Source organism: Vidua macroura, chromosome Z (assembly GCF_024509145.1).
Source record: "Vidua macroura isolate BioBank_ID:100142 chromosome Z, ASM2450914v1, whole genome shotgun sequence".
NCBI lineage: Eukaryota > Metazoa > Chordata > Aves > Passeriformes > Viduidae > Vidua > Vidua macroura.
This window is the reverse complement of record NC_071611.1, coordinates 60,781,908-60,792,629: the sequence shown is the minus strand read 5'-3', so window position 1 is coordinate 60,792,629 and position 10,722 is coordinate 60,781,908. Positions and strand designations below refer to the sequence as shown.

General features: G+C 38.3%; 1 long non-coding RNA gene across 1 annotated transcript; it reads right to left on the bottom strand.

Moving 5' to 3' along the window:
• Positions 1–7,730: 7,730 nt before the first annotated feature.
• On the bottom strand, positions 7,731–10,426 carry LOC128822186 (uncharacterized). The gene is made up of 4 exons (XR_008441385.1): positions 10,209–10,426; positions 9,826–9,914; positions 9,016–9,146; positions 7,731–7,983 (listed from the first exon to the last, which is right to left on the bottom strand). It is a non-coding gene; the product is annotated as an uncharacterized LOC128822186 (long non-coding RNA).
• Between the last annotated feature and the right edge of the window lie 296 nt (positions 10,427–10,722).

Below are 10,722 nucleotides of genomic sequence, written 5' to 3'. Positions count from 1 at the left end.
GATTTCCCAGCAGTTGAGGAATATAGCTATTTGAATTGGTTATGTAAAGAAAAAAATTGAAAAGGAAGATTTTCTTCTGAATTGCTCTCCTACCAGCCCCTGCTGAGAGCTTGGTTTCTTGCATGCCACACTTCTGAGCTTCACTCTTGCAGTCGCAATATACTTGTTCAGCAGTCTCCAGGAGACAGTTTCAGAAAGCAAGTTCCTAGGTCTGGTGTTGCCTTTGTGGCACAGATAACCTTTGCCAGCCACAAGCGCATGCTTGCAAGTCCAGCCTGGATGTGGGATATACCTTACTAAGGCTGGCACTCAGTATGTCATGTTGGTGCAGAATCAGTGTTTTGGGGTTCAAATAGGTCCAGACAAATAAGTTAGTGCCTTGTGCATATCCTGAAAACTCTTCAAGTTGTGTTAATGATCAGACAGTAATGAAAGACACTGTCAGTGTTCTGATTTGGTGTTTGCTGAGAAGAATATTGAAAAATTCCACAGCATTATACCAAGAGGAAAGTAAGGAATTATTTTGTACATAGGCTGTCTCTGAAGAAAAAAACTTTGTAAATATGATACTGAGGTAATAAAGCAACTGATATTACAACAAATTCATTTTACAGAACTGTTTGTGCATATTCTATTGCCTCTCTGCTCATATTGCCTCACTCAAATCAACCAGTTAGCTTATGAAATGTGGACTCTGAAAGCCCAGTGTTAAAACTGCATCCCATTGCCAAACAAAGCAAAAATCTTTCCACTTTGGAATCAATAACTCTCTGTGATCAACTGAATCTGTTTTCTGATGAAAATTAATGTAGAATTCAGATCAATGAAGCATATGTGAAAGAGAAAGAAAGTAGTTGACTGAAAATGAGAATGGGTAACCTTCAGTTTCCAAATCTGCACATCATACTTAATTAAAAAATAAATAGCTTGTAGTATTTCCAGCAGAAATGGAAAACTGTGACTGTACAGTCTACAGTGAGCTTGAATCATAAAAACCAAATGGAATATCCTGTAGATTTTCTACAGATCTGGTCTATGCACACATTCAAATTACCTTAAACAAAGGCAATAAATTGCTGTTGCTGTCATAAAAATCTCTGTGTGCTGTACTAACGTGCTGCTAATGAAAAGTATCATAAAAAGCAGAAGTTCAGATTACATTAACTTCAGTACATAGATCTGGTTATTCACCTGTATCATTTTACTGGGATATTTTTTCTCATTGTTTTTTAAAGAGAAGCAGGTGTGCGGTGGTAGTGACTAATTCATGCTGCAAAACCAAGAAGTTGTGTGGGTTGCTGTTTCTGTGATGTCTCTTCCCCACCCTCTGAGCTCTGCCATAGTTTGGCAGAGATTCAGCTTCTATATGAGATAGCTAACATAGGTCCTATAGTAAAGAGATGATTAAGTAAGCTGAGAAGACAAAAAAGCAGGGACACTAACTTCCTGTGGAGCTCCATTACTGAACTGCTCCCAGGAACTCCATTAGCCTGGGAAGAAAAGAGCAAAAGAGTAATGACAGGCTGCTAAATGCTCAATGCATGGCCAGTAAGTGCTACCCACAAGGATGTCCAAATAACTCATTGCTACATTATGTTCTGCCCATGAGGTACATCTTTTCCTGCTAATTTTCAGGTATATTGGGAGAAAAACATTCTGGGAGTAGTTCAGGGAATGATGAATTTTGTTTTAGATGGTGGCATGCTTCCTCCAGCTTCATCCAGCTGAAATGCATGTTGGCACCCTATTAAGGAATTGTTATAGGCTTGAGTAAGCAAAACTGCAGATTGTGCTTATCATATTCTTGTCATGAGCTGATGTGGTTCAAGCAAATGTATATCAGAAGTACAGAATGCGGAACTTCCTTAAATAGCCTATACATAAAAAGAAATGGGTCTTTTCTGACATTTTTTTCTTGTCCTGGGGCAGAGGGGATATTGGCATCCCATTAACCTGAGATTATGAAAACATGACCTGCAATCCAAATAGAGTCCTTTATTCATCTATTTTTTTAAGCAGCTGTTGGTTTCCATAACCTTGTCTGAGGAAGGGTGAGGAAAGCTGTAGAGGCTATGATGCTCTGAGTAGACAGGTCAGACATTTCTTTTCATGATCATACTTGTAGCTTGTGGTTTAGGCTTTCCAGACTGCTTGCTCTGGACTTCATCTTGGAAATTTCCCAGAGAGTTTGCAAGGTTGATAGCAATAGTTGTTTTAAAACTCATGTCTTATCATACCTGAGAGTGGGAAAGATGGCTGCAACCCCACTCCACAGCTGGTCTTTCTCTTTACAGAACCAGCTACAATGCTGTCACTATGAGTGCCTATATAATATACCTCTCCTTTCTATTGTCCAACATTTTCTTTTTTCTGAGAACATATTTCATCTTCCCACACCCATGCTGGCAATGCTAGTAACTCTGAAAGGGACATTTCCTTTCATATTTCAGAAGCTTTCCCATTGTACAGACATTTAAAAGTCCTGAAAGCACTAAAGTTATATGTAAGGGAAATTTGAGTAACATTATTAATGCCTGTCATTTTAGAGATAAAAGCATTTCCTCAGTCTCCTTTTGATCTGATGGATTAACTGGCATATAAAATTAGTACCTTTCAGTCTTTGAAACCAGGTAACATCTTACTGACCTGATTCTCCCCAGATCAACATACAGCCCCATGAAGGTGTGAATATTTTAGAGAGGCCTGATTCTGCCTCGGTAAGTCTTGGGACCCCTTGCATATATGGAGAGGAAAAAAAAAAAGACTCTTGAGGATAATGTCTACATTTTCAGTGTGATATAGGGAAAATGCTAATTGTCACTCTCTAACCTTAAGTGTTCACATAACTTGTATTACAAATTATATGGTATCTTTCCAGTGCTTCTCTTTTTCATTCTGAGATATTTATTGTAAGCATCAAGTATATCTCAATGTCCTTGTCTAACTATGGGTGAGATACCCAGTATCACTAAAAGTATTACCGTGAGGAAACCATTATTAATACACAATATCATTGTGCTGCTATTGTTAGATTTTAATATTTTTCAACCCCTATTTTCAGTGGTTTTCATAATAAAATTACCTTTAACAGTAAAAATCTGATGTTTATTCTTCTCAAACCAACACAAATAAACTACTGAATAAAATCCACACACTCATTTCAGAACAATGAAATGAAGGAAATATTATGCCTTTTTACCAAGTAAATGCATATATCTTCCTTTCTTTATTTTTCTTTTTCTTTTTTTTTTTTTTTCCATTACAGACTCTCAAACAGAGTTTGAATGTAAAGCTCTAAACTTGGCATCTGCAGTTTTCAATGCAGTTCACATACTTTTGGATTCTTGGAAAAAATGGTTAAGCAGCTCATTACATACACAGCATATATTATTTTTCCATGCTGCTTCATCCAGCTCAATCCTATGGGACACAGAGACTGCCTGAGAAATGGGCAATGCCATTGATTCCCAATGAAACCATTATAAGCAGAGAAATTCTAAGCCCCCAGGGATGTAGAAACTCAAACTTTACATCCCTCCCACCTTTACAATGGCCGCACAGCTTTAAACCTCTCTTCCATATGAAAGCCTGGACTTCTGTTCAGCTAAAGATACGGAAACCTGCTTAGAATGCCTTTAATAATGCAGAGTATGGTCGTAAGTCAGTGCTTCCCATGCTATTTTCTCTAGCTCTTTCTTCCCTCTTGAACTCTGTCCCTCGCTTTAATTAGCTCAGTCCAAACCCACAATATGTTGGTTATTCTGCTTCCATACTTGGAGCCAGCTCATGTCCTCCCCTCACTGCTGCCCTGAGCTGGTTTTGCAGACACCCCTGCACTCCCACTGTGGTGGGGACAAGCCCTACCAAGCTATTGCTAGTGTGGGAATAGCTGCCATGATTAAACTGTTTAAAACCAACAAGCCTGAGAGATTTGATTTATTTGAAACTAAATATAGCTTCTCTAAACAATGAATAAGTTAGGATTAATAGTTTTGTAGGAATAAATGACATGCACGTTCACCAGAACAAAGAAAATTATTAAACAAGAATGTTTAATAAGTAAGAGTAAGAAGTGAGTAGGTGAAACTGTGCTGGGGAAAACCCTTGGCTGTAGCCCATGATCTTCTTTTTGAGATGATCCTCGGCAAGAATTACTTAACCATTCCTTTGCTTACACAATGACCCCAACCTTCCTTTTTCCATATTTTTCTGCATTTCTTAATGCCTCCACATCCTTTCCTTTTCACTCCATTGTCCCTTCCCCTCCTCTGCTCATTGCCTTTAACTCAGCCAAGGTGAGGATGCTCCAGCTGGATGGTACAGGCAAGGGTTGTGGAGCCACCTGTGCCTGCCTTCTCGAGAGAGACACTGGAGTGTCTCTTCAGGCTCTGTTATGAGTTGGCAGCTGTTCTGGTGCTAGCTTCTTGATGGTCATTATAGGATGGCAAATACACTGCCAACAGTGCTCTGTTGATAGATCTAAAATGCTGGTGATTTCTTGAGGCTGGTATTGTTAGGCCTAATCTTACCAGTATTAAATGCCAGGGGTTTTTCATTTCCTTTTTTTTTTTTTTTTTTTTTTTTTTTTTCCTTTATGAGCAATAAATTGCTTTGTTTTAAAAGAAGAAGTGTATATTAAAAAGCTGTGTAAAACCAATATATTGTAGCCAACACTCCAGGCTTTTCTAATTGGGTCATTTGGAAAAAAGACCTTTTACTTTCTGAGCTGCTTTTCTATGGTCACATGTTTCTAATTATCATTTGTATTTTACTTTGCTAAAGCTGTTGACAAGCTGTTACTCTGTGTGTGTGTGTGCTCTAGTGTGTGTGTCTGTGTGTCTCTGTCTGTCTGTGTTTTGCTTTATGTGTGAGAGAAAAAGAGGGCAAAAAAGAGAAATGGTACACATGCTATGGAGGATTGCTGTCTGCAAGAGTCCAGCAGCATAGAAGGACACATGCACTAATTTTAAATTGAGAGCAGTCAGATCTGTGGGATGAAAAAACCCAAATAAGTTTTCCAGTGTTTGTGTCCTTTCCAGCCAGCTTCCCTTCAACTTGTCTAAAGACCCTTCATGAATATTTCTGCTCTCTCACACTGTTTTTTACACATCGTGTAAAAAAGACCATGAACAAACAGTGAGTGGTTCTTTGCCTTCCTTACAAATGCAAGTTGGAAAGTGACTGAAGAGATGACTCTATAACTGGGGTCAATACTGAAAGAAAAATGTTTAAAAAACTGCCAAAATATTTCTCTATGTGTATCTTGCATATAGAAAATCTGCCATCAAAAGCAGAGAGAGATTATAACATACACTTAGTCCTGATAATGAGCACAAATATAGACCAACCTGAACTTCTTGCTGAACAATAAGAAAATATAACACATCTTGACTTCTGAGTGCTTTGGTCTTTTTATGTCTAACAGCACAGAGAGATAGAGCAGCTGTGTTGTTATGGGCAGTATGTGGCAAGGTCCTGAGTGCTGATCCTGAATGGATATGAAACTCCAGGCAGGCATTTCTGGGTGCAAATGGCAGTGGGAGAAGATGAACGCCCTGCTTGGAGAATATATGAGAGCTTGTCTGGAGGAACAGAGCTATGGCCACAACTTTCTGCTTCAGGCACAAGGGTATCACTATACAGGGAGGGTATGCTGGCTACTCTATAGGGAGTGTTTGTCCACTGTCTGGGGCTCCAATAGAGTCACAGCAGTTTTGGGATGAAAAAAAGGAAAAAGGACATTTGTGAGATTTTGTTGAAGTAGACAATATCTACAATGAATACACAACAATACTGCAATCTCTTTGCACTAGAACTGTGCTTCTGATTTCATCAATTGGTTCCACTTGAAGGTAAAAGATGTTGATGCTTCGGACAGCAGACCTTTGGAACTGGGCCACTAGCTTGTCTAAAAGGGAATGTTTTCACTATATCTGCTTCAGCTGGGTATTTAGTCCTTAATTAGCAGCTGATCTATTATAGATCCCTATGTAAACTTGTATGTAGTAAATTTAGTGGTACAATGAACTGTTTATAATTTAAAAGACCTTTGACTTAGTGTAGTGATTCATTGGGCATTCGTGATTATTTCATTTGTACAGTAACTGGAAAATGAAAACAAGATCCTTGAAATCTGACACAGGGTTGTACTCATTATTCCAGGAATTAATTTCATGTTAAGATTTCTTACAGGAAAAATCTGTTTACAAAGAAGATGGGAAAGGGGAAAGATCTGTTATCTGTTAGCACTGCTTAATGAAAATAATGTTATCATTTCATGTAAAAGGGAGAGACTGTATATTATTTTAGGAAGATTCATGAGGCAATTCATAATGAAAATGCAATTTTATTAATTTTTTTGAGAATGCTTTTCATGAATTGAAAATAGGCTGTGCAGCAAGAGCACAGGCAAGTGACAGTTATAATGAGTGGCCCTGATTCAGAAAAGCACTGAACAGGTCCTGGATGTTAAACTTGATTTTTTGAATGTCAGCTTTGAAACAAGGTACCAATATTGTACAGGCTTCCCAACAGCAATCTAAAATGTTGCTATGACAGTTTTCCAGGATTCTTTACTTGTTGGCTATCTGTAGGTGGATTCCAGAATGAGGTACAAACCAGCATTTGTAGAAAACTGAGTTACCTAAATATTTGTGCTAAAATGGAGCTGGCATTTATTTTTTTATAAGTGTGAGTATCTCTGTGTACACACACACAGAGGCACAGACACAAATAAGTGTGCATCATTAACTTTCAGCTGAATTTGGTGTCTTCTGATGTAAGACCTACCATCAACACTGTGTGAATCTAGGAAGTTATTTCATGCATGGCATGAACATCTAGCACAGATGTGCAAATGCTGTGGCACTTACCTTGTGGTCATCATTTACAGACCTTACCCTCCTGCATTCAGGTTCAGAATTGTGTAACATCTTGTGCTTGGTTGTTTGGGCAAAAATCTTGATTTCAAAATGGAAAAGAACGGACACATCCTTATATTCCTGAAAGGGTTGTACTTAATACAGCAGAATGGCAGAACCAACCTGAAATCCAACCAAATGTATCACAAACACACACAAAAAAGATCTTGGTATGAGAAACACTTTTTGCTTCAAAAGTAATCCTCATTATATATCTCCAGCCTGAAGCAATTATTTCCATTTTACTAAGTAAAACAAAATCTTTAGACAAATCACACATCACTTGCTTGTTTATCTTTGAGATTAACAGAAAGATTTTGTTGATGATCAAGGGGTGGGAATCAACCAGTGTTTTGAGGACTTCTGTTATGAGCAAATTAACGCACTGCTGATGTGGTTCACCTATGCTGTGTGTCAGACTGCACAGCTGTCATGTGCAATCAGTTTAGTACAAATCTCCATGGGGATATTTTAGAGGCAACTGAAATTCACCAGGGCCACCTGCATGCTTAAGCAGAATCACCATTCAAACATTTCACTCACTGTTGTGGTTACTCACATAAGGTCCCATTCAGACCCAAATCGAATGTCTACCAAGTGAAGTAAGAGCAAGCCATTACTCTGCATGTATAAGAGTACACCCTTGGACATATGCCTAAATAACCTGACCAGCCTTGAGCCTGGGTTCCCTTCCAACCCAAGTTATTCTGTAATTATCTAGGTTTGTAGTGGCTTGTACCTTCATGTCCAAGCCAGGTGTGTGTGCCTTGCATAGCTGTGTTTGCCCACGCAGCTCCTGCACCGTCCCCCTCCCCACATCAGCTCAGCAGCAGCTTGTTATCACTCCTGTCATCTCAAGATATATGTGAGTTACAATTAAACAAATATTTTTATAACCTGATAGCAGTATGAGCAATACTTCTGGTCTCTGCTTTAATTCTTGGGTCAGACCTTTTCTGTCAGTGTTACTTATATGATGCATTGTCATGATGAAATATAGTAAGTAATAAGATGTTCCTGAGTTTGTCACTAGGTTTGCTGAATATCTTCCAAGTCTTCTCTGCTCTGTTTCCTACAGGAAAGCAGCAACACATACCCATGAGAGAAACCATACAATTAAAAAAACCACCAGAAAATCTGGAAAGAAATGGTTAAATTGACCTACATACTAGCAATTTTGCTGACCAGATTATTTAAAATGCTAAAAGGCTGCAGATGTCAAATCCATATATGTATCAGTAAAAATGATCATGATAATCACAGCTTATAAAATAGAGATGAACTACTTCATTAGGTACTGACAGCTTCTAAAACATGTTGTTACATTCTGAAAATGTGTCATAGTGGCATTTACTATTATTTTCCTAGATATGGAGAGAAAGAAATAGAGAATTCCACTGTGAAGCGTGGATGAGCTGAAAACAAATCAAAAAGGTCTATTTTTACACCAATGGTGAGATCATCGTTCCCTTTCAGCAAAGCAGGACAATGTATTAAATAAAACTGCTCTTAACCTGTTGGACACTTGTATCCCATGGATTTCTTGTACTTATTCTATTGAAAAGAAGGCTTAAGAAGTACAGATTTCAACAGCTTTTCAAATGCCTGTGTCTCCAAGTAAGGAAAAGTAAAATTTAAAGGTAAAGTGAATTCATTGCTACATTCATATTACAGTAACTTCCCTTAGAAATGGTTTCCTTCTAAAAAGTGTTGGTTTGGCTTTTATTTTTTTTTTTTATTTGTTTTCTGAAGATTTTTTTTTCTCCAATATGTTTTATTATTTAAAGATACAGGATAATCTTTATTTCTTCCATGTAAAGACCCATTCCAACTTTACAGGGGTAATTCTTAGAAAGAGAGGAATATTTCACTCAGAAAAAAAGGCATATACTTGTGGGAAAAATATGACCTTGTGTAGTCAAAGAAATGATATGCACCTAGGAACCCCATTCAAAAAATGTTTTAAGTGATATTTTATAATGACTGGGCCTACTTCTGCATAGCTTATTAATGCTGCCTTTCCTGGTAATGCCTTAAAATTAGGTTCCCAGGCTGAGTGTACAGATATGCAGTATACAGAGAAAATCCACCAAACTGACCTTTGAAGTCCCTCCAACAGGGCATTTTCCAGCATGATCAACTTTTCAAGTAAGTGTAAAAGCTTGATGAAAGTGGTCTATGTAACAATTTTCCATCTATTATATGTAGCCACCAAAATAATTCACCCTGTAATACGGAGAAATCACATGTCTACTCTGGATTACACCTCTTTTATTGTTGTATAAGTATTCATAAGGATTCCCCTTTCTTCTTCTTTTCTGTGTACTTTGTGATCATCACAGCTTTACTCTGCCCCAGGAAGCAAGCAAAGAGTGAGATATAGAGGTTCCATATTGTAGTATATAGAATACTCCTCATCCAGATAAAGATGGTGGCAGGGAGACTTCAGCTATGTTTACACCAGAAATAATTAGACTGAGACCAATGTTAGCAGTAAGGATGAGAATAAAATTAATTGCCTGTGATGTGGTCAGAGGTCATGTAAGAGCCACATGAGATCATCTTTTATTTTGAGCTATTAAATGAAAAAGAAGTTAAGTTTTACTTATTAAGTTAATTTTCTAATAATTCTTATAAGCTTTTAATGAGTGACAAACTGACTCTGGATACAAATTTATGATTTCCCAAAATAACAATTTGATTGGTTTGAGTGATGTCTTGCATCAAGTAATCAGTGTTAATTTTGCTTCTGAAGCAATTTGACTTTGCCAGTCTATCATATCTTCCATGTGCACAGCTGTATTTCCCTGGCTGTGTCCCTATTCTTTGTCTAGTGTAATCCCCAGAGCCCAGAAAGAGTTTCTTCTCCAATCTTTCTTTCTGTCCTCTGCATGGACCACCTTACCTGTCTACCCATTTGGCTATTTTCTTCTCTTTATCTGAGCTTCCTTGTGCTATAGCCAGCAACTTCCAGCTACATTGAAGCCTCAGTTTCTTAGGAGGATTGGAAAGTAGTGATAATTAAATTGAGAGCAGCAACAGGTGATGACTGTGGGATGACTTTTTTCCTTACCATCATCTCTATTAAATAACTAAACAAAGATCAGGACACTGTCCCTAGCCACTTTCTTGATGGCATGGATGATAGAGAAGAGGGAAAGGACAGAAGGGCTGCTCCTAGCTGAGTGAGGCTAATCTAACAAAGGGAGTTCATCTACTTTTATGCACTTCCTTATGTTACCATGTCTTTAGCAAAAAAATAGCATCAACATCCATCTCGTCTTGTACCTGGAAGTACTGAAGTCACAGTTTTCCCCTTTGATGCCAAACCAGGCCTGCAAACCACTGTTACACACCTAAATAAATATGGTCCACTTTGTCAGGAACAACCTTAAGAGGGGAAGGTGTGTAACATTTCAGACAAGGTATTTGCATCAAATTCTCCTATGCAAATAATTCCCTCTCAATCACCCTGAGTCTGACTCTATGTGTGCATGTGTGGTTGAAGGCTGTAGGGATGCAAAGGTGAGAGTGACAACAGTACTGTTGGGAAGAGGAATGAACCTATTACAAAGGAAAAGTGAAGTCATAAACCGCTCTGTAACAATGGCAGAGGGCTGGCTTAGAAATGTGGATGTTGTTGGCTGGCTCACAACGCAAAACCAGGCAACTGCTAACCAGATGTGTTCAGCTGCATGTATGCTACCCCTGCTCTGTGCATAGCCTGTCACATATCCCAACTGCATTGCTTGGAGTGGGCTGTGAGAAGCAGAAGGGAAGGCGAGAGCACGGATGACATTTT